The sequence below is a fragment of the Lemur catta genome, chromosome 1 (assembly GCF_020740605.2).
Source record: "Lemur catta isolate mLemCat1 chromosome 1, mLemCat1.pri, whole genome shotgun sequence".
Taxonomy (NCBI): Eukaryota; Metazoa; Chordata; class Mammalia; order Primates; family Lemuridae; genus Lemur; species Lemur catta.
Window position 1 is genome coordinate 33,128,030 of NC_059128.1, and position 23,500 is coordinate 33,151,529.

Below are 23,500 nucleotides of genomic sequence, written 5' to 3' on the forward strand. Positions count from 1 at the left end.
AGAGTATTAAATTAGAATGTAAGTGAAAAGAACTTTATAAATCAGAGTGTCATATAAATGTTTGTTCTTTTTCTTTGAGAGAGGTCTTTATAATTGTTTTTTTCCTCCTTATTAAAAGGAATATGTGTTCTTTGTGGAGATTTTGAAAAATACATTTGAGCATTAAAAAAATAAATAAAAATCACCCAGAGTTAACCATCCACATCTGGTATGTTTACTCCGGGTATTTTTTCCTATGTGTATATAAATATATCTTTGTTAAAAGAAGGAATGAGGGCCAGGTGTGGTTGATCATACCTGTAATCCTAGCACTTTGGGAGGCCAAGGCGGGAAGATTGCTTGAGATCAGGAGTTTGAGACCAGCCTGGGCAAGAGCAAGACCCTGTCTCTACCAAAAATATAAAAAAAATTAGCTGGGTGTGGTGATGTGTACCTGTAGTCCCAGCTACTCGGGAAGCTGACTCAGGAGGATCCCTTGAGCCCAGGAGTTTGAGGTTGCAGTGAGTTATGATGATGCCACTGCACTCTACCCAGGGCAACAGAGTAGTAAGACACTGTGTCAAAAAGAAAAAAAAGAAAAGAAAGAATGAGGATACTTATGACTCAAGGGTGGTGGTCTCTCCCCTCACTAAGGGACAATGAGTCCCTCCAGACAACCTGCAGACCTGACAACAGCGTTTCTCTCGTCCCTGCAGTCAGCAAGATGGCGGAGTTAGCCTCCCACTCAGAAACAGTTGAAAACAAGCCTTAGAGTATCCTCCTAGGTCCCCAAATAAGGAGACCTTGGAAATATAACCTGTTCTTCCCGATAGAGGCCTTCACACTTTTTGCTCTGCAAGCCATTTTGGAAAGACAATTTTCCCATGTGGATCACCTTGTCTGCTTATCCTAATTTATAAAATAACCTTTTAAATTAAAATCGGGAAGTTTTTCACTTAGCAAAGCATATCGCTGCAGCTGCTATTGTTAAAATGCTCATTTTTAGGCTCTTTTAAATGTGGAACTGAATTTGCTGTGTGAAAACCTCACATGTTTCTGTGGCTAGTCCGTGAATCACCAGAGGTACCGATGTAGAACATAAATGCAAATGTGTTCTGCGGGGTTCTTTAAGTATCTGACAAAATGCCATCTTTTCATCAATGTTACCAGATTATCCCTTGTTTCTGCCCTAAAGCAGGGGTTTTTTGGCTGTCAGAAAGTGCCTGTGTCTCTTCTCCTCTGCCACATCTGGCCCCTCCTGCCTGAATCCACCTGAACCCTGACTTCTGCAATATCCCAGTCCGACCTGGGGAAGGGGTCAAACTGCAGGGCTCTGAACCCTTTGTGGTGGGGGGGGGGGGGGGGCGGCACCAGACACTCACGTGACTTAAAGTATAATACGTAGTTAGGAGAATGTGTCCTAACAATGAAGTCCCAAATGTCACTTGAGTGGCTGCATATACTAGAGGAGTTTGTGGCTAAGTATTGGGAGTCCAGATGTTTCGGGGTAGCCCACGGCAACAGTGAGGGCAGGCGCTCTTCCCTTAAATGCCTGGTACGAGCCCAGCAGCTTCCTGCCGCTGCTGTTTGACCCTGCTTCTCTTCAGACACACATAAGTGCAGGGAGCAAAGGAGGACACAAAGTCCATCAGTCCTCTATGCTGCATAAGATGTTTCAGTGACTTCTGCCTCCAAAGAGAATGTTTACCCCATGGACAGGACCTGTCATATTTCTCCAGAGTCCCTCACTGGGTATGAGAGGTCATCTAGTGGACACAGTAGAAACCTGAGCTTTGGACTTAGGCTGACCTGGGCTTGAATCCTGGCTCTGTCATTCCCAGGAAGTTTGGTCTCAGGCAAGTGGCTGAGCCTGAAGCAGGGGCTGTGGGTATGCCAAGAGGTCGTATGTACTAGAAGGCTTTGCAGGTGCCTGGGCAGAGTAAGTGCTCAGGGGTGGTGAGGAGGGGTAAAGGGGCCACTCAGCTCGGTTCTCAAGCACAGCTGCAGTGGTACAATGATCCAACTGGCTCAGCAAGTGTGGTCCTAACTAACTGCCCTCCCATCCATGTGGCAACTGCCTTGGATTAGTCAAGGTTCTCCTGAGAAACAACACCAGTGAAAGATATCTATCTATCTATCTATCTAAACACACATGAAAGGAGATGTATTATGGGAATTGGCTCACGCAGTTATGGAGGCAGAGAAGTCCCATAATCTGCCAGTTGCAAGCTGGACAGCCAGGAAGGCTGGTGGTGTAATTCAGTCTGAGAGCTGGAAATGGTCCAATACCCTCACCTAGATGGAAGACCTGATGGAGAGTCGTGGTTAAGAGCGGGGTGAAGACCTCAGGGTCAGCTGCCCAGAAGCACAGCTCAGCCTGAGAGAAAGGGCGGGATAAGATGGCTGTCCCAGCTCAGGGAGAGACTATTTGCCCTTCCTCCTTTTTGTGCAGTTTCACCCTCAGCAGATGGGATGCTGCCTTCTGCACTGGTGAGAGCTATCTTTACCCAGTCTGCTGACTCAAATGCTAATCTCTTCTGGGAACACCCTCACAGACACGCCCAGAATGTTTGGCCAGCCGTCTGGGCATTCCTTAGCCCAGTCAAGTTGACACATAAAATTAACCGTCACATGCTTCTTTTCAGTGAACTTTCATTTGTGCCACAGCCCTTTCAAAGTCAGTGCCTAACAGCCAGGATTTGACATTTACTCCAGGGCTCCAGAACCTCCTTCAAAGCAGGACCCATCCTGCCCCCATCGCACCAGCCACACAAGGGCAGAAGTCAAAGCTGAGGCAGGAGGGCCAAGCCTTGAGATGTCCAGATAATTTAATTATGTCCTTCATCTGTTACCATGAGAAACCCAGGACATCCAGCTCTTCTTCATCCCTGATTCTCGTCTCCATGAGGCTCAGCTGTCACCTGCCAGTGAGGCCTCCCCTCGAATAGCACACCCACCCCACCATTCCCTCTCCAGTCCCCTGCTTTATTTTTCTCTATAGCAGTTTTTATAATACACAGCTTTCTTATATTTATTTTGCTTATTTTCCAGTCTCTCCCATTAAAATATAAATTCCACAAAAATAATCATTGGGCTGGATGCAGTAGCTCACACCTGTAATCCCAGCCCTTTGGGAGGCTGAGGCAGGAGGATCACTTGAGGCCAGGAGTCTGAGACCCACGGGGGCAACATCATGAGACCAAAAAACATAAAAAATAAATTAGCTGGACATAATGGCTCTTGCCTATAGTCCTAGCTACTTGGGAAGTGGAGGTGGGAGGATTGCTTGAGGCCAGGAATTTGAGACCAGCCTGGGCAACATAATGAGACCCTGTTTCTACAAAAAATAAAAACAAATTTTTTAAAAGAAACAGGCATATTTATCTGTCTGTATTGCTCACTGCCATGTTCGCAGATCCTGGAACACAACAAGAGAAAGAGAGAGACTAACTTTCCATGAAGAAAGAAAAGCACTTCTCCTCCCAAATTCTCCAGAAATGTGACTCAGACAATGTTGCCCTGCCAGCTTCTTAGAGTCCTTCCTGACCCTTAGGAAACCAGACTTCCGGCCTCTCCCAACAGCCCTGGGAGTATCCAGATCCCTGGGGGAAGCAGCCGCCACACTGATCCTGGGTCCACGTCTTTCCGGGCCAGCACAGCAGTAATGCAAAGCACTTTTCAAAGGTCCTGATCTGACACACGGGATTCCTTGGCTGTGGCCCAGGCTCGGCTGGTGTCCTGCCGGGAGCAGTCTCCTTCCCGGGTTGCAGAGCACCCTGCGGGCCTGCAGAATGGGAAAGTTGCAGCACTGAGAGAAGCAGCCTTCTGATTATGAAACTGAAAGGAAACTGAAGCCAAAAGCCTCCAAGTACTTGTGGGAGCTGGTCCGGGAGGCCACAGCCAACACTTGCAGCTCCGTGGAGATGATGATGATGAGGGTGTGGAGACCGAAGTAAAGCCCAACTCTCCTGCTCTTCCGGCTTCCGAAGCCACAGCTGCTGCTGTTCTGCTGGCCCACCTCACGGAGAAGGCCACCTGCCGCATCTGCCTTCAACAGACCCAGGAATCACAGAGTGTGGCTGCAACTTCTGCTGGGCCTGCCTCTGCTGCCCCAGTGCCACCGGAGCCTCTGAGCCAAGAGCCACAAACCCAGCCGGCAGCTGAGACACGCAGTGGACATCGCCTGGCTGCTGCAGAAGAGGCACGGTCCTTGCACCATGAGGACTGTCAGAAGCACCTGGAGGACACGAAGCTGCAGGTGAGCAGGAGCAGGAGGCCAGCGCTCTGCAGGGCTTGCCCAGCCAGCTGCACAGAGTAAGGATCCCATTCGCAGGGCCTGCACAGGGCTGGGGGAGAAGGACCGAGAAGACAGGCAGAGGGGAGGGAGGGGAGGGGAGGGAAATAGACAGGCAATGACTAGATTTAGTGGAGTGGAATATTTTCCCAGCATAGGCCACCACACAGCTGCCCACCATGCTAGCAGAGTTATTGTTAAATGCTTTACAGGAGAAAATCCTTTGTTCAAGTGTCCTAGTGGTTAAGAACCAAGAATCTGGAATTAGTCACACCTGGATTCAAATATGTGCTCTGCCTGCTCCCCTCGGAGCCACCTTGGATGAAATGTCTTAACCTCACTAAAGCGCCGTTTCCTTATCTATAAAATGATGGCAGTGGTTCCTACCTCTTGGGGTAGTTGTAAGGATTAAGTTAGGTAATGTTTACAAAGCACTTTGCACGGTGCCTGGCACACAGAAATGCTAAGTTTCTCTGATTGCATATCTAGTCTCCCAAATGGCAGCATCGTCAATGTTCCCATGGTCAGCTACTTTTTCTGTAACTCCATTTATGTTAGATTTAAATCATGAAGTTATTTGCACAGTGAAGTACGAGTGACTGCTATACTACACGTAATCCAAAGCAGAAATAAATGCTCCACTTCAACCGTAAGCAGCTTTCTGTTCCTAGTGCAATCAAATGAAAAGATGTTGAAGAGACGTTAGCTCACTTTTCTGTTCATCAGACTTTTTGTCACAGCTGCCTCCCCCCACAACCTACCTGGGAGGACTATCCTGCCAACACAGTGGCTCTCACCACTTCCCCAGCTTGCGGGAGAAGAGGGATGCAGCCTCAAACACTGCCTTTGCTTCTTAATTTTATCTGTTTATTTTAGAATGGGTAACATATTCACATAGGCCAAAATTCAAAAGGCACAGACACTACACCATCTCCCTCTCATCCTGTCTCCCAGTCTGGAATTCTCCTCTCCACAGACAACCAGTGATGTCTGTTTCTTCTCCCTCCATTTCTAACAATGTCCTAGAATGTCCCATGCCACCTGCCCCCCTCTCAGATAACTACTAAAAGTAAAGTTCAGGATTATGCCCAGAATCCTGGTTTATAGCAATTTTTAAAGAAAAATCGTTGAAGAATCAAAATCCTTTCAAAGTTATCTTTGGGTTGTTTGTTTCCAGGAGCTTGAGAATCATTTGAACATCATGAAGAGGAAGAGTTTGCTGTGAAATTCATGGAGGAAGGGGAAATGAAAAGCCAGGCTCTCGTGGTGGGATGAACGTGCTGATAATTCCCAACAGGTGTGCTGGGGGCGGGGCCTGACTCCCGCATGGGAGGAGGGGCAGGCAGTGTCTTGTCCCCATAAGAGTCTGCCTTGCTCCTGTTTATTGAGGTCTGTCTGCACTCAGGTCCTCAGTTTTATACTGGGTCTATTTGGAAAAGGACTTAAAGGGCAAAGAAAATAATATCTTCATCTACTATCCTGGCTTTTCCAGGACAATATCGATTTCAAATATTTTATCCTTCTGTCCCCTTAAGCTATCACAAATGTTTTAGAAATCTCAGCTTTGCAGTATCTAAATGACACCTTCAAAATTCCCTCTTTCCACTAAACCTCTTACCTTCTGTAGCACAAAATGCTTTCTCTGGACATATATCTCAAATTTTTGGCTTGGATAATACGGTCATCGTGGACTACCCAAACAGAAGAAATTGGCAATTGAAAGGAAGAGGAAGGAAGAATAAATGTAAAAAGACACAAATAAAAATGTAATAATAGCTCATCCTTAATGAGAGGCTGTTTAGTGTCAGGCTTATGGATGCTGGTGCTGGAGTCAGTCTATCTAGGTTCAAATCCCAGCTCTGATACTAGCTGTGACTGCACAAGCCAGTTAACCTCTCTGTGCCTTAGTTTCCTCATCCAGTAAAATGAGAATGGTACATGGTTGTTGGGGGGTGGTTCGTGAGGATTAAATATATATTAATACGGGGGTTTAGGGCAGAGCCTGAGGCAGAGCAAGCATTTTGTACAGATTTGCTCTTGTCACTGGCCCTCACCTGTGCTGGGTGCTAGTCTATTTACACGGATGAACTCATTTAACCCTCACAATAGCCCTGGGAGACAGGGCCCCTCAGTATTTCCCCTGGGCATCTGAGAAAACTGAGACCCACAGAGGCTAAATGACTTACGAAAGTCACCCACCTTGGAGATGGGGGGGCCAGAATTCAATCCCAGGCCCCAGAACCCACGTAGCACCACCCTGCACACTGCCAACATAAGTGAGCACAAAGTGATACAGATGTGTTAAAGTGGAGCAAGTCCTTGCTTCTTTGTGGCCTCAAACTCCACCGTCTGCTCACCTGGTATTGCCCCAAAACCACTTTTAGTTGTGTTGATCCAAGCACTTCTCAACATCAGCTGCTGATCAGCCCACTTCCACCAGACTCCAATTGAACTGTTGGCACAAGTCAGCCTTCTCCTTCCTACAGAGAACCTCCCGACAGGGACGGGCATCTCCAGCCATGTGGGGTCCAGGCAGGGTGGCAAATGAGTTTGCTGTGCTTCTGCTCTCCAGCACCATGTCTGGAAAACACTACAGCAGATATATCCCTCTGAAAAGGCTAAGGGCATGTGGGTGGGAAAAAAGCCTGCAGGAATACAGAGTTGCTTGGCAAATAATTTGAAGTCCTTAGACATTATTATCGTCATGGTCATTTGGGCCTTCTTTCAATTATTTAATATGCCTGATTCATTGATATCAAATTTAGGTGAGTTACTAAAACATGCATATAAAGTTCTCATGTAGGCACTTGATGACTATTGAGAATATTTGTTGGAAAATAAGGTGAATGGTGTAACATAAAGACAATCAGACTTGGATGTCAGCCAACTGAATTCAATTAACTGAATTCGATTGAATTGTACTATTAATCGCTAAAAGCTGGCTGGGTGTGGTGGCTCATGCCTGCAATCTCATCACTCTGGGATGCTGAGGCAGGGGGATCGCTTGAGCTCAGGAGTTCAAGACCAGCCTGAGCAAGAGCGAGACCTGGTCTTGCTCTTGAAAATAGAAATTCATTCTCGCAAATGAAAATAGAAAAAATTAGTGGGGCATGGTGGCACTTGCTTACAGTCCCAGCTACTAGGGAGGCTGAGGCAAGAGGATTCCTTGAGCCCAGGAGTGTGAGGTTGCAGTGAGCTAGGCTGATGCCACGGAACTCTAGTTCAGGCAACAGAGCAAGACTCTGTTTAAAAAAAAAACAAAAACAAAACTCTAGAAGCTGTGTGACTTTAGGCAAGCCACACACGATCACTAAGCCTCGCTAAGCCTCAGTTCCTCATTTGAAAGGAGAGAGGTTTGACCCTGCCATCTCTTCAGGCCCATCCCTTTCTATTCAACACCAATTGAGCAAAGAGTTCTGAAAGTCTCTTATAAGCCAGATAATTCTCCTCATAACCCCCTGTTCTTTTCTCCATAACACTTACCACAATTTATAGTGACACATGCATTGCCATGTTTAACTATCTGCCCGGCTAGATAAAGCAAGGAGCACATCTGACTCAGTCACTGACACACTCCAGCACCTAGCACGGTGCCTGGCACATACTGGCACTCAGCAAATATTTGTAAAATGCATGAGTTAGTTAATGAAATGTAGAGAAGGAGTTAGACACACACCATTCACTGGGATATAATGTGGTTTTTACTAGACTAACTATATGAAGAATCTGAACACTCTTGCGGAGAGCAAATGACTAAATCTAAGAGAGGGAGGGATTGAGGAAGACTTCCAGGTTTTGGTTTATCTGCTCTGGGCCCTAGAAGAACCCCAGGCAGAAGTATAGGTGTTGAGGGTTACGGGAGCATTTAGAAACTGGGAGGAGGGAAAAGGAATCTTGCATACTGGGATTATCAAGGACAGGCAGCAAATACATGGCTTGGGGGGAACCTCGAGCCACCTGATATCTCTGGAGCACAGGGCTTGAGGCAAGAGTACCTTGAGTAGATGAGACAGCAGTGCAACTGATAGGTCAAGGTCCCAGAGGAGGCCAGGAGTGAGGATCTATAATGTAGGGCTTGGGCCGGGCGCGGTGGCTCACGCCTGTAATCCTAGCACTCTGGGAGGCCGAGGCAGGTGGATCGCTCGAGGTCAGGAGTTCAAGACCAGCCTGAGCAAGAGCGAGACCGTGTCTCTACTGAAAAATAGAAAGAAATTATCTGGCCAACTAAAAATATATATAGAAAAAATTAGCTGGGCATGGTGGTGCGTGCCTGTAGTCCCAGCTACTCGGGAGGCTGAGGCAGGAGGATCACTTAAGCCCAGGAGTTTGAGGTTGCTGTGAGCTAGGCTGATGCCATGGCACTCACTTTAGCCAGGCAACAGAGCAAGACTCTGTCTCAAAAAAAATAAAAATAAAAAAAATAATGTGGGGCTTGGCAAGGACCAGGGCCGTGTCTTCCTCTGAAGCAGGTGGCCAGGAGGGAGGGACAGGAGGAGGAGGAGCTGATCTCTGAGGGGGAGGGAATCTGTTCATGTATTCCTTTAACATGGGGGGTCAGCAAACTTTTTCTTTAAAGGGCCAGATAGTAAATATTTTTGGCTTCATGGGCCACACAGTCTCTGTTACAACTTCTTAACTCTGCGGTTAAAGGGCAAAAGCAGCTACAGATGATACTTACATGAGTGACATGTTTGTGTTCCAATGAAACTTTGTGTATGGACACTGAAGTTTGAATTTTGCATAATTTTCATATGTCACAAAACTATTCTTCTGATTTTTCCCTAACTCTTTACAAATGTAATAATTCTTCTTAGCTCATGGGCTGTACAAAAGCTGATGGTAGCCTAGATTTGGCCTGCAGGCCATAGTTTGCCAACTCCTGCTTTGACAGATATTTATTGAGTTTCTACTATGTGCCAGGCACTAAGCCAGGTTTTAGGGAGACAAAGTTACTGCCTGCAGGGCTCACAGAGTGGCATAGAAGTAAGACAGAGAAACAAATGACTACAGTAATATGTAAGCTAAACCCAGTGCCTCGTGAATGAATGAATGAGCTGAATAAAAGTATCATATCAAAATAGCAACACATATGAAACAAGTGAGGGCCTTAACCACCATAAGGGCTGCATACACTATGTACTGCATAAATCTAGAAGGTGCCAATCACATGGACCCCAGTGTAAATGGTGCCCCCCAGAGTTGTGTCATAGCCCGGGTGGGAGCCCAGAGGAGGACTGTGAACTCGTCCCGATGTTGTACAGGAAGGTCTCACCAAGGAAAAGGTGGTTGAGCTGAGTCTTGCAAGCTGAGTAGAAACCTTGTCAGGCATGTAAAGCAGCACAGGGCATTCCAGGAGAAGCAACAGCATGAAAGAACATTGTGTGTCTTACAGTTTATAGTTCCAAATCTCATGCTGCAATTTGATCCCCAGGGTTGGAGGTGGGGCCTAATGGGAGTGTTTGGGTCATGGGGGTGGATCCCTCATAAATAGATTCATGCCCTCCCTAGGGGGAGGTGAGAGCTGGTTGTTAAGAAGAGCCTGGCACCTCCCCGCCCCACCCCCTCCCTTGCTTCCTCTTTCACCAGGTGATCTCCGTACACGCCAGCTCCCCTTGACCTTCCACCATGAGTGGAAGCAGCCTGAGGCTTTCACCAGATGCCCAATCTCCTAGCCAGCAGAAACATGAGGCAAATAAACCTTTTTTCTTTAAAAATTGCCCAGTCTCAGAAATTCCTCTATGGTAATGCAAACCAGACCAAGACAATGTGTGTACAGGAAAAAGCCAGCAATTCATTTGGAGCTCAGGGTGTGGAGGGGTGAGCTATAGAAAAGGAGGTTGGGAAGGGGAAATGGGGCACAACGATGCAGGGCTTTGTGGGCTGTGCTAAGTAATTTGCAGGTTATCCCAGACCTGTCCTGTCCAGTGTAGGAGCTGTTAGCCATATGTTGGTATTCAAGTTAATTAAAATTAAGTAAATTTAAAAACTCAGTTCCACAGTCACATTTATATAACCACATTCCAGATGCCCAGTAGCCATGTGGGTGGTGGCTACCATATTGCACGTTTCCATCATCACAGAAAGTTTTACTGGGCATGTTGTTCACGACTCTCAGGAGCCTCTGAGGATCTTTAAGCAGAGAAGAGGTGATACCACATTTTCATTTCAGAAATACTACCCAAGTGTGGAGGGTGCATTGGAGCATAGGGGATTACCTTGATAGTCCAAATGAGAAACCCGGAGTACCTAAAACCAGGCAGCCTCAGGAGGAAAGAGAAGAAAGGGACAGATTTGAGAGATATTTAGATGATAGAACCTGGTGACAGGTGCACCTGGAGCATGAAGGACTGGACAGGTCCCAGTTCCTAGACTGAAGCTGAAATGACTTCTCTAATCTCAGTGAAGTAGGAGGTGAGGCCAGTTACTGTGACTTGGGTAGGAGAGTTTGATGGGTCATTTGTCCTCTCTGGAGCTATTCCTTTTCTATATAACGAAGAGGGTGAACTAGATAACTTCTTAAAAATATTTACTCTTCTATTACAAACCACTTTTATTTAAACACTATTTTAAATCATACATCAACTCTTAATAACAAGGTACAGCCAAATTTTTCTTTATAAGTTTTTGTATGTCCCAAAACAGCTCTTTATCATGTTAGCTACTAAAAGTTTCAAGATGAGTGGCAATCTTAAGGTTCTTCTGTAGGCTTTACATTGTTTAGCATTTTTGGAGTGCGATTTGTAAGACATTGAGGATAAAATGAGGTGTAAGAAACATGATATCAATTGTCAATCTTTGATGTAAAACACTTCAAATCAAAGGAATAATATTTAGATTCCAATGCCACCAATCCCTTCCATTGACTCTATTTTACATCTGGTGTTTGAAAAAGTAACTTAGGTTACTATTATTAACAAAATTTCTTTTCTCTTTTTTTTTAGAGACAAGGTCTTGCTATATTGTCCAGGCTGGTCTCAAACTCCTGGGCTCAAGCGATCCTCTTGCCTCAACCTCCTGAGTAGCTGGGACTACAGATGTGCACCACCACATCCAGCTAACACAATTTCTAAGTAGCTTCAGGACCTTCTGCATATGGATATTTAAGGGTAAGAAGAGTTTCATCTCTTGGCAAAGGCCAGCGTAAGCTCATTTACTCAGACATGACTGAAGAGGTTGCCTTTACAATCAGACAGACCTAGGTTTGAGTCCTGCCTTTGCCACTTACTGGCTGCATGACCATGTACAAGCATAACTTCTCTAGGTCTCAGTTTTCTCATCTGTAAAATAGGTGATAATTTACCTGGTAGGGTCAATGTGGCAATTAAGTGAAATTAATGCATGAGAATCACTTGGCAGAATGTCTGACACTTTGAAAATATTCAGTAACAGTGGCTTATATCATTCATTTATTCCCTATTTATTCAATGCCTTTGACCTGGGCAGCTAAGCTAGGCATGGCCACTGTCTCTTTCCCCATGTTCCCTATCACTCTATTCTGATCAAAGCCAGGTTGGCTGGGCATAAGCAGTTCTACTCCCTCTTGTCCTGGAATTTTTTCTGTACAAGGTGGATTATATATTCTCTAATTGGTGAGAATGCCACTTGGTATAGGGCCAGCTTCTCCCCAAGTCATAGGGGAGCTGGGACATGAAATAGGAAGCAGAACACAAGCTAAGATCTCTTACCATCCCTCTCTGCTCATTGCTCCCAGCAGTGATTAAGAGTGACAAGTACGGGAGCACAAGACCACAGTTAGGTTTACTTTCTGGCATAGAGAAATGCACCCAGTAAAAATAGACTACTAACTATCCACAGATGACTTTCACATATTTTTAACATGTTCCCATAAAGCATAAGTCATACTATGAGAAACCCAAGTGTTGGCCATCTGGCTGTCCCCAAGTCCTCCAGCTGGCTCTGGTCACTTGCATGGTTAGAAATCTAAAATGCCTGCATGTTCCCAATGGGATTGTGTTCTCACAGTGACCTCTGATCCAATTTCTTGTTTATTCGGAACTTGAATCTCCTTCTAGCCTTGCCTCCTTACTACTGTGTTGTTTCTTCAGCTGCTATTGACCCAAACAAGAAAATCACTCCCTTTTGCTTTGAATTTCCCAAGGCAACAGCTGCCCCAGCATGAGGCTATTCGTGCAACAGCTTTTTACCTATGGTGTGGAAATAAAGGTGTGAAGACAGTTTATTCTTTTTTAAAAAAAGCAAAAGTGATTAGATATCATCAGGGCTGACTTCATAGGTGTGCAACCAGTGGGCTTTCACGCTCTGTGGTCACTGTCTTGACATTCTTAATAATTTTATCTTTGAATTTGTGTTTTGTAGTGGGTAGAGAATGTATCAGGGACTTGGAGCCTGGACTCATGCTCAGTGCTGCCTCCAGCCAACTCCCTGCCTTCCCGGGCCAAGTTTTCAGCTGTTCCCAGTGCCCACCCCGCCACCTCCCAACCCTGCCTAGTGCCCCAGTCCCCTCCCCACCCTCACTCAATAGTCAACCCTCCACCCCTGCCTTTCGTAGGTCCACCACGGGTAGGGGTGGTTAACACATGCCAGGGGTAGATGCCTGCTCTGACTTCCCCACTGCTGGCTTGGGCAAGGCTCCTGGGCAGGTGGCTATTGTGAGGGGAAGGGGGAACCTGTATGTGCTTCTGAGTCTCAGAGCAGCCCCCCACTCCCCACTTCATGCCTCACGACTGCTAAGATCTGTGTGGATTTCCCTATGCCTGAGGGGGCATGACATTAAATAGCAAATTAAAAACAGCATGACAGATCAAGAGAAGAACTGCAGTTGAAAGGGAAGAGCTTCATATTTTAGTACCTCTAAATGGCATTTTTTAAATTACATTTTGAACATTTGCATTTTCATTTTGCCTCAGGCTGCACAAATTATATAGCCCGACCTGGTCATCATTGTGCTGATATTCTGTAGCCCTCTCTGCCCCAGGAATTTCTCACGGGCCAACTTCCCCCACCAGGTTCTTCTCTAGCTCCCATAGGCCCTCTCATCTCCTTCTTTTCCAATCCTGTTCATTTCTCAATCCTTCTTCCTAGACTAGCGCCAAACTCCAAATTACCCTCACCATACTATGCAGAATTGCTTAATCTTCTCTTTGTGTCTATTTTCCATCTTCCAGATCAAGTTCCTGGAACCTAACTTCTCATGACCAAATGACCCACTGAAGTGTTTTGTGAAACAGAAAACAATTTTTTTTCCCTGAGTGAAATTCTACTAACAGTGTTTTCAGTAGCAGGATTTTTTTTCTCCCCATTGTTTATACATAAATCGCCAATTACTTTTCAGCAGCATTTACCAACAAGTCATGTTCCCTGGAAGATTAATCACATAAAAGAGCCCATTAAAAAAAAAAAAGAAAAAAATACGGTTTCACAACCAATAGTGTTGGGAAACAACAAATACTCTGCTTCCCTTCTCTGCTCGCTTTTTTGTAGATTTCTATGTCACATTAGTTTATTAAAGAAACCGGTTTGATTTTATTTAAAAGAGAATTTCCCAATTGATTTGTCAATGGAACCCTTTTTTTCAGGGCACAGCTACTACCCACTTTGAAAGCATCGCCTTAGAACAGGGTTCAGCTAACTTTTTCCGATAAGGGCCAGATGGTAAATATTTCAAGCTTTGAGGACCATGTGGTTTCTGTGACACTGCTCGCCTCATAGACAGGACATAAATGAATAAGTGTGGCTATGTTCCAAAAAGACTGTATTCATGAACTCTGAAACTTGAATTTCATATCATTTTCGCTTGTCATAAAATAGTCTTCTTTTGGTTTTTTTTTTTTTTTCCCCCAAAACTATTTAAAAATGTAAAATCATTCTTAGCTCAAGAGCCGAACAAAAACAGGTGGTGGCTGGACTCTGCCAGCAGGCAGTGGCTTGCCAATCCCTGGCTTAGAGGAAGACGAGAAAAAAGAGTTACTCATAAACACAAATTGGATACTGTTGCTCTACCTTAACTGTTATTAAGTCTGAATGTTTTCTAATTGATCGCTTTATATCTTACTACCTCTGGGCTATTTTTAAAAAGCGTTGCTACTACCCATGGTTCAGATGGTTTCAGCTCCCATAATTAGCTGATACTTAGGCTCTTGATGGTGAATATTTATTAATACTTGTCCCCTATCTGCCACTCTCTCTCAGCACACACCCTCCTGGTCCAAGCAGCTGAGCTCTCCTGGGCACCTCCCTTCTGCCTTTTACATTCCCTCTTCATTCTTCATCCCCAGTCACTCCAAATGATACTTGTCGAGAAGAGCCTAGATATAGCAGAACTAGTCATGTTCCTTGAACTCTTTCCATTTGCATGTTTTGAGATAGATATACTCCCCTAGAGCCCAACACCAGACCAAAGAACTAAACCACAAAGCAGACACTCACATGCTTTACAGAATAACTCACTTATTCCCAGACTTTTTATAATCACACCCACATACGCATGGTTCTGACTTCATGGCACATCCCATTCTTCTCTTAGAAATACATGGGTTTTTTAATCAAAATTAATTAAAATTAATGTTCTGATAAGTTTATTATTAAGGTTATCCTGTAAGATAGCTGGAGATAACCTTGGAGTTGCAAAAACGTAGTTTGGAGTCACATTCCACGACATACACTTTAAAGTTCTGAAGTATGTTTACGCTTTGTCTCTCTTCTTTAATTCTCATACAGTGGATATATATGAGAATGGAATGAAGAGGAAATTACAGGGCAGCAAACTGTGGGCAATGGTGGAAAGGAAAGATGCATGTGATTGCTTTAGTCTTCATGTGACCACTTATCTGTATTCTAGAAACAGAAATTGAGTGGCAGAAAGTTGCCTGCAAGGTTGACAAACGCCATCGATTTCTGGAGGACAAGGAAAAAACCATTCTGTTCCAACCAAGGGACAGTGTTAATTACCTGACTCCCTATTTATTTTTGACATCACACTCTTAGGATGGTAACACCTGCAGCACAGCTAGAGCCAGTGGCTGGGAGACTGGGGGAAGCCCAGTCTGGTAGCCACTGTTCTATTTACTACCTCCATGAGATCAATTTTTTTTAGCTCCCATATGTGAGTGAGAATATACAATATTTGTCTTCCTACAGGCACTACAATTTGTGTGTGATATCATGTGCACAGAACAACCCTCTGAAGGCTGTTATTCTAATTCTTATTAGCTCCATTTTGCAGATGAGTAAACCAAGGCTTAAAGAGATCAGGTAAATTGTTCAAGGTCCCAGAGCTAGCAAAGGGGCAGAGCCAACATTTCAACTCCGTTTCCTTGTTTCTAAAGTACATTCACTTAAACCCTGCACAAACTATCAGAATGCCAAGAGATGGGGAGTTATTGCTTAATGGGTGCAGTTTCTCTTTGGGGTGATGAAAATTTCTGGAAATAGTGGTGATGGTCACACAACATTGGGAGTGTACTTAAAGCCATTGAATCATACACTTAAAATGGTTAAAATAGTAAATTATATTTTATGTACATTTCATGTACGTGCACACACACACACAAACACAAAAAGCCAGGAGAGAGGTTGAAAGTTGAAAGTTCCCCTCAATTCCATGAGGTTAAAGACGGATACAGAAGTCAGGGGCCAAACTAGACATTAGGGATTGAGAAAACAAAAGGTAGAATGTACTTTTGTCCCTCCCTTGCAAAGAAGATAGTTTGTAAAACAAGGTACAATAATAAACCTCAGTTTACTAAGCATTGTACACCCTTGGAAGCCCACAGGCTCAAACATGCCCCTCTTATGAGCCATTCCTAGCACATTATAGAGAAAACACGTTTGAAAGCTAGAGAACTACCAAGGGGGAGAAACCTACCTTTTAAATTAAGAAAATCGTAGTCAATACAGTTAGGGCCATGTTTGTTGGACAATATTTCTTTCTTGTGTAACTAAGACAGAATACGAAATGTTCTTGCTGAGTAATGGATGAAGTTAAATAAATGTGTAAAGGAGCCAACAAAATAGAACAGACGATACCTCGGTAAATCCCACAGGAGGGATTTATGATAAGCAGGTTATTTCCAGTCATAAAACTGTGCATAAAACAAAGGCACAGGATGAATGCTGGTCCACTCTGTTAAGGAGGCTGTGGAATAATTTAGGAAAAGCCAGAAAGTCTCATGCAGGGTGGGACAGAGCTTAGCCAGCAGAGAGTACCTGAGCCCTCTGTTTCCTGCACAGACTATCAGGAGCATCTCAAAGAGGTGTGGGAGGGGGATGGGCGGAGGGGGAAGGGCAGTGGTGTCTCAGGATGTCTTGCTTGTGCTTCCCCGTCCAGAGAGTGAAACTGTCTGAAGGTAAACAGAGAGTCTGGCAGGCCCAGACATGGTTAACAACCTTCCCAGGTCTCCATTCCACCAGGCATTTGGCTGGAGCCCACCGACACCGGGAATGGCCATTTTTTTCACTGGGGTAGTGGCTCCAACCCAATGCATTGGTCATTAGCAGTTGCCAGAAGCCTGGGAGCTGATAACACATCTGACCAGCTAATAAGAAGATGGTTCACTGGATTTCTTGTAGACATGTGTCCATGTGACATTGAACTTAGGCCCACTGCCTCCCCACTGGCTTCCTCCCTGGTGGTCCAGAACACATGTGAGGGGAAGGAGTTGGAGAAGACCGTGTCTCCAGAGAAAAGGAAGGGCCTGGAAGGGAATCGTTTACTCCTGGCAGTACTGCCCTTGTACCTGGGCAAGAGGCATCCTTCTCCTAGGCTCCATGCTTTAAAAATGCCCCCTCCCCAGCTCTCCACCAGCAGCCACCCTCCCTCAAGGCCAAAGTGCTGTGCCCAGTGCATGCCCAAGCCTCAGCCCCCTCTTCTAGACAACAGTCCCAGAATTTCCTTCCTAGACAGCTCTGCACGCACTTCCAGGGCCTGCAATGTGCTCTTCTGTGGTCTGGGTGAGCATGCCCTTGGCAGACTCCCATGCGAAGCCCTGAGGAGTCCAAGAATGCTAAATTTGAAACTGACCTTCGGGGTATTATGAAGATACACGTATCAAGGTAGGAAGCTACAACTTATTTCATTAAGCAGTTTGGTGGCTTGGTGTGTACCTTTCTACGATGTAGACACATGGCAGGCAGGCCTCGGTTCATTCTTTTGCCCCAGGCCCTGCAGATGTGGAGTGGGCTCATTCCCAGGATGCATTCTTCTCCTCCAGATGCCACTTCCGGGGAGTAGGGTATTCAGTTTGCCTTTCTCCCTCTTATGCCTAAGAAGTAAGCCTGCTCATCCTTGATTTGCAAAACCTGCTGTTTATTCCAAGGGGTGAGAACGTGAAAAGTAAACCATTAGTCCCCAAGTTAACTAAACTGGGCAAGAGAATCCACACTTTCTCCAAGGAGTAAACAACTCAGTCAGATCCTGCATGAGTTCAAAGGTTCCTGTTTTCCCTTGGGGTGGTCCCTGTGGATCTAGGAGCAGGGGGAGGGAGGCCAGGCTTCTACCTGCAGCTGGGAAGCAGCCCTGGCTTTTGTTTTCAGCTCTCAAGGAAGATACATGTGGAGAGCACCTGTTGGCTGTGAGCTCTAAGCATTTTCCTTTTTTTCTCCCTAGAGAACCTGTTGACAACTCTAGAGGAAACAGGAGGTAAACTGTTCAGAGTAACAAGCCCAGTGAAGCTGTCTAAATGGGCACCAGCCCGTGTTACTTATGGAAGACAGTGGGGGTAAAATGTCTGGCAAACCCTGGAGACTTGGAGACAGGTTTGACAGCAATCTGCTGCCCTGAATATGCAGAAAGGGCGCCAGGCAGGGCTCCATCTCTCGCATTCCTCATAGTCCCAAAGTGTCTCAGAACACTTATGGAAGCACCTAGGTGAGGTTATTGACGTTCATGGTGGAGAGGGAGGAGGGGGAAGTGGGCGTTGAGTGTAGCCCAGCTGTCAGGCCGAGGCTGGCCGGCATCCTCAGGATGGCAGTGAAGCTTAAGTCTAAAGAAGGCGGCCCCCGACTGCTCGCAGCCCAGTGCTGGGAAGAGGCTAGAACTCTGGGAATGGGGCACTTGTCGACCCCAAGAGTGGGTGCCACCTTAGATTTCATGCTCCAGGCACCTGGCCCACCTCACCCTAGTCCCAGCCCTGCTGCTGCCAGGCCCAATAAGAGGTTCCAGTGATGTGACTGCCTGTCCACTGGCAACTGAGCCACACTTGGGTTGTTTTTTCCTGTCCTGAGAGAAGCAGTCCTCTGACAGCCAGTGGGCACAGGCCTGGGTCCCTTTCCCTGGGAGACCTGGGGAGGGGCGTCCATCCAGCCACAACCTTCCCCTGACTCAAAGCCGCTTTCCTAAACTGGCCTCATTCCTGGCCTCAGCTGCCCTCCGACACTCCCTCTGGTTTTCTGTCTCAGATGATGTGATCCTGGACCCAGAAACTACCAGTGCTTACCTCCAAGAAGCGGAGAGTGAGCTGAGCGTGATAAACACAGGCAAGAAGCAGTCTGAGCCTTCCAGCCCACTGAGCTTCTCCTTCTGTGTGCTGGGGGACTGTGGGGTTCTCACCAGGCAGACACTACCGGGACGTGGAGGTGACTTTTGGTGGCTACTGGGGGCTCAACATGGTCAAAAAATCTGTGAATAAGAAAGAGTGGTTTAAACTAAAGCTGGAAGAAGGCATCTGGGCAATCGGGCTCTCACCTACCCCTGCACTGACACCTTAACAGACAGACCCCGGAAGATTCAAGTGTCTTTAGAAGGGGGCCAGGTATCATTCTACAATACGGAGAGCTTAACCCCCTTCTTCACCTTCTCAGCCACGTTTACTGAGAAAAATCTTTCCTTTTTTTTGGCTGCCCTCCAAAGGGGCCAGTATTACCCTCTGCCTCTAATAGGAAGCCCCTTCTGAGCATATCTCCTACCAAGAAACTTGGAGTGTGGGGCATAAGCACCCAGGAGTGCTTCTGCAGCCGTCTTTGCTGATGCCAGGAGACAGGCTTCTGCTGCTTGTGGGACAGTTTGCAGGGAGTAGACATAAAATAAACAGGACATTTCTCACCATGCACCTTATCCCATTTTAATGTGGTAGCCATGCAAAACTTTTCTGAACTCATTCCTTCCTTCTATTTTCATTTTCATTAAATGCCATTTAAAACTCTACTTCAAACTCACTAGTAAAACCCAACTCAGCTGCCCTAAAAACTCTCCTTCAAATAATGACAAGGAGAGCAAATGAAGATAATTGTGTAGCTATAGAAAAACCTTAATAACAAAGGTACTATCAATAATCGTACTTAAGACATACAGGTTATTTCTATAGCAGGATGTGATGTGAGGGCAAAAACTATGATTCTATAACACCTACTTAAAATAGTGTCTTACGTATATTCCATCCAGACCCTGCAACATGGGTATACCACCACCATAATAAAGAATTTTCTCCTAAGTTTCAAAATATGTGCTGACTATAACTGAGGGAGGCTTTTTTTTTTTTTTTTTTTGAGACAGAGTCTCGCTCTGTTACCCAGGCTAGAGTACCGTGGCATCATCCTAGCTCACAGCAATCTCACACTCCTGGGCTCAAGCAATCCTTCAGCCTCAGCCTCCCGAGTAGCTGGGACTACAGGCATGCACCACCATGCCCGGCTAATTTTTTCTATATATATTTTTAGCTGTCCATATAATTTCTTTCTATTTTTAGTAGAGACAGGGTCTTGCTCTTGCTCAGGCTAGTCTCAAACTCCTGAGCTCAAACAATCCACCCGCCTCGGCCTCCCAGAGTGCTAGGATTACAGGCACGAGCCACCACGCCCGGCCTGAGGGAGGCTTTTTAAAGGACTGGTAAAATTAGGGCTGCTCCTCCATCTGGCCCAGATGATATTTTCATTCCTATTTATAAAAACAAGGTAGATACTTTAGAGCTTTAAGACAAAGACTAACCAAAAGAAATTTACTTTCTCTTGATTTCCTATTAAGTGAAGCATCAAGTAATATCCACATTGTTCCTACCCTGTAGGACAGTGAGATTCTTCCATTATCTGATTGGTCCATGGCCCCCAAACTGGGCAGATCAGTGGAGTTGGGGGAGAAGGGCGAAGAGAGCAGCCCATACCCGTGGTGGGGCCTCTGTCAATGAGGAGCGGAGAGGGTTTGTCTCTACTTATCACTTTCCTCAGAGTAGAACTGTCGGCCCATAGTGACATCCCATCACAACTCTCACACTACACTGGGACCCAAGAGGATGTGCATGTCTGTTCTAAAATAAAAAGTGTGTATGATTTCTAAGCAAACAGCTGCTTTAACAGGAAATTGGTAGGCATCATTCTCTTCCTTTATTGCAATTATCAGCCTATCTTCTGGGAAGGACATTTGGATCTTGAAGTTCTCTGCTTAATCACAATAGCTATGCACCATAACATGATGTTTAAAGAACAGCCTCTGAAGCCCAACTGCCTGGGTTCAATTCCTGGCTCTGCCACTTGCTAGCTGGGAGACTTTAGGTATGACACTCAACCTCTCTGTGCTCCAGCTCCTTCACCTGTGCCTCCGCTATATGGGACTAATGATGGTCCTCACATCCAAGGGCTGGTAGAGGGCTTGCCTGAGTTACTATTTGTACGATACTAAGTACATAGTAAACACTGTAACAAGTTTTGTAAAATAAATATATGATTACAGTCTACTCATGTTATATGCCTCCCACAAGAAGGAAAAATCATTTCTTGGGAGTGTTACGAGGTCCCAGGCCCCACTGGGAATTTTCTGAGGGTCCCCCATAACAGAAGCTCAACAACTTGTAATGTCAGCATCACAGAACAAAATCATAGAGCTGAGCCCACACCTGATCTAGGGCCTTACCTTAGAAAAGTCTGCACAAAATTCACCCTCAGGTAAGCCCGGTCCAATGTGAGTTACTCCCTAAAACTATTACAAACAGTAATTATTTTAACCAAAGGAATTTAAACTATTTATACATTGAGGTAGGTTTTACAGATATCCCTATGTTGAGTTGGAGATGGGTACAATTTTTAAAAATAATTTTTGAGGTGAAATTTACCTAATTATTTTTTAAATCTTAAACCACTTAGTTGAGAAAATAGCTTTAAAGTATCTCATGCTTTCACCTGCCTGCAGACAAAGTTACTCTCAAGCCTACCCTACACGTGCCCTCCAGACATAATTTTACCACCTCACTTGGTATATGAGAATGACCTTCCTCATACCATAAATATATTAACTCATACTGTATAAATAGCATGTTTATGATGTGGTTATTATCGTGTTGTGAAACTGTAATAGGCAGATTTTTTACAAGACCTTTCCTTCCTTGTATGTAGGGACCTCATGTGAATGAATCATCATAGAATGTTTCTAAACTGAGTGGAGCCAAAGACCTAAGTGGGAAGGGCATAAAGATATCTACCTGGGCTGGGCGTGGTGGCTCACACCTTTAATCCTAGCACTCTGGGAGGCTGAAGTGGGAGGATTGCTTAGGGTCATGAGTTCAAAACTAGCCTGAGCAAGAGCATGACCCCCTGTCTCTATTTAAAAAATAGAAAAAAGTTAGAAATTATCTGGGTAACTAAAAGAAGAAAAAAAAATTACCTAGTCATGGTGCTGGGCGCCTGTAGTCCCAGCTACTTGGGAGGCTGAGGCAGGAGGATGACTTGAGTCTAAGAGTTTGAGGTTGCTGTGAGCTAGGCTGACGCCACAGCACTCTAGCCCAGGCAACAGAGCGAGACTCTGTCTCAAAAAAAAAATGTTCATCTGTATTGCCCAACAGCTCAGCAGTAGACTAGGTGTGCCTTTATACTAACTGTACTAGAAGAGACTGAGAGGCTTCTAGAGGTTTTAGAGGTTGAGTTTTAGTGGAGCTGGAGTTTGTACTTACATGGAGCAAGTTGCATTCATTGGACCAGTTTCCCTGGGCTAGGAAACAATATGGCATCCAGAGACCACATGGCTAAGAGGCAAACACAGAAACTGGGAGGATAAGAGGCCAGACCAGATGCCTGCAAAGTTGCCAAAATCTAGCATGTTTTCATGACTAAAACACTCAGGTAACTAGGAATAAAAAGGAACTTTCTCAAACTGATGAAGGGCATCATACTTAATGGTGAAAACATAAGTATTTTCTCTAAAATTGGGAACATGGCAAGATGTCTGTTCTTACCCCTTCTATACAACACTTGAACTAGTGTTCCTTGCCAGTGCAATAAGGCAAGAGAAAGAAATAAAAGGCATATAAATTGGAAAAAAGAAATAAAAATGTTACCCTCTATATAGAAAATTCCAAAGAATATACAAAACCATAAATATAACTAATAAGTGAGTTTAGTAAAGTCACAGAATACAAGACAATATGCAAAAATTATATTTCAAGACACTGACAATAAACAATTAGAAATTTAAATTGAAAAAATAACATTTACTTTAGCATCCAAAAACATGAAATTCTTGGGGATAAATCTAACAAAATATATGCAACATCTTATGCTGAAAACTACAAAATATTGGTGAGAAAAATTAAAGAAAACCTAAATAAATGGAGAGATACGCCATGTTTATGAATTAGATGACTCAATGTTGTTAAAATGTCATTTCTCCCTGACTTAACCTAAAGATTCAAAGCAATCCCAATCAAATTTCTAGTAGGCTTGTTTTTTTGGTTTTTTTTTTGAAATTGACAAGCTGATTCTAAAATTTGTATGGAAATACAAAGGACCTAGGATAGTAGAAGCTATTTTGAAAAAGAACAAAGTTGGAGTACTTACATTACCACATTTCAAATCTCTTTTGAATTTGTAGTGACTAAGACAGTGTAGCTTTGACATACTGTAGACAGACCAATGGAACAAAATAGAAAGTCCAGAAATAGGCCCACATATATAAGTCAATTGATTATAGACAAACATACCAAGGTGAACAGTTCAATGAAGAAAGGATAGTCTTTTCAACAAATGGTGATGCTAGAACAATTGTATATACATGTACAAAAAGTGAACTTTGATCCTTACCTTGCACCATATGAAAAAATCAATTAATAGGCAAATCTATAGAGACAGAAATTATATTAGTGATTGCCTAGACCCAAAGAAGTAGGAGGAGAAATCTAAAGTCACTACTAATAGATATCGGGTTTCTTTGTGGATTGACAAAAATGTTTAAAATTAGATCATGGTGATGATTGCACAACTCTGTAACTATACAAAAAACCATAGAATTGTACATTTTTCAGGGATCTTCAACCTATGGTGAGTTGTATA

At 44.6% G+C, this 23,500-nt stretch overlaps 2 long non-coding RNA genes across 3 annotated transcripts; both read left to right on the forward strand.

Annotated features, from left to right (window-relative positions):
• The first annotated feature begins 3,613 nt into the window (after nt 1–3,613).
• On the forward strand, nt 3,614–11,232 carry LOC123647829. The gene is made up of 3 exons (XR_006738372.1): nt 3,614–4,237; nt 5,451–5,570; nt 11,215–11,232. It is a non-coding gene; the product is annotated as an uncharacterized LOC123647829 (long non-coding RNA).
• A 135-nt stretch (nt 11,233–11,367) lies between these two features.
• LOC123647840 lies at nt 11,368–19,489 on the forward strand. Of its 2 annotated transcripts, none has more exons than XR_006738384.1 (3): nt 11,368–11,379; nt 17,859–17,891; nt 18,650–19,489. It is a non-coding gene; the product is annotated as an uncharacterized LOC123647840 (long non-coding RNA). The 2 variants fall into 2 exon arrangements; XR_006738381.1 differs by lacking the exon at nt 11,368–11,379 and adding an exon at nt 17,212–17,305.
• Nucleotides 19,490–23,500: the final 4,011 nt, after the last annotated feature.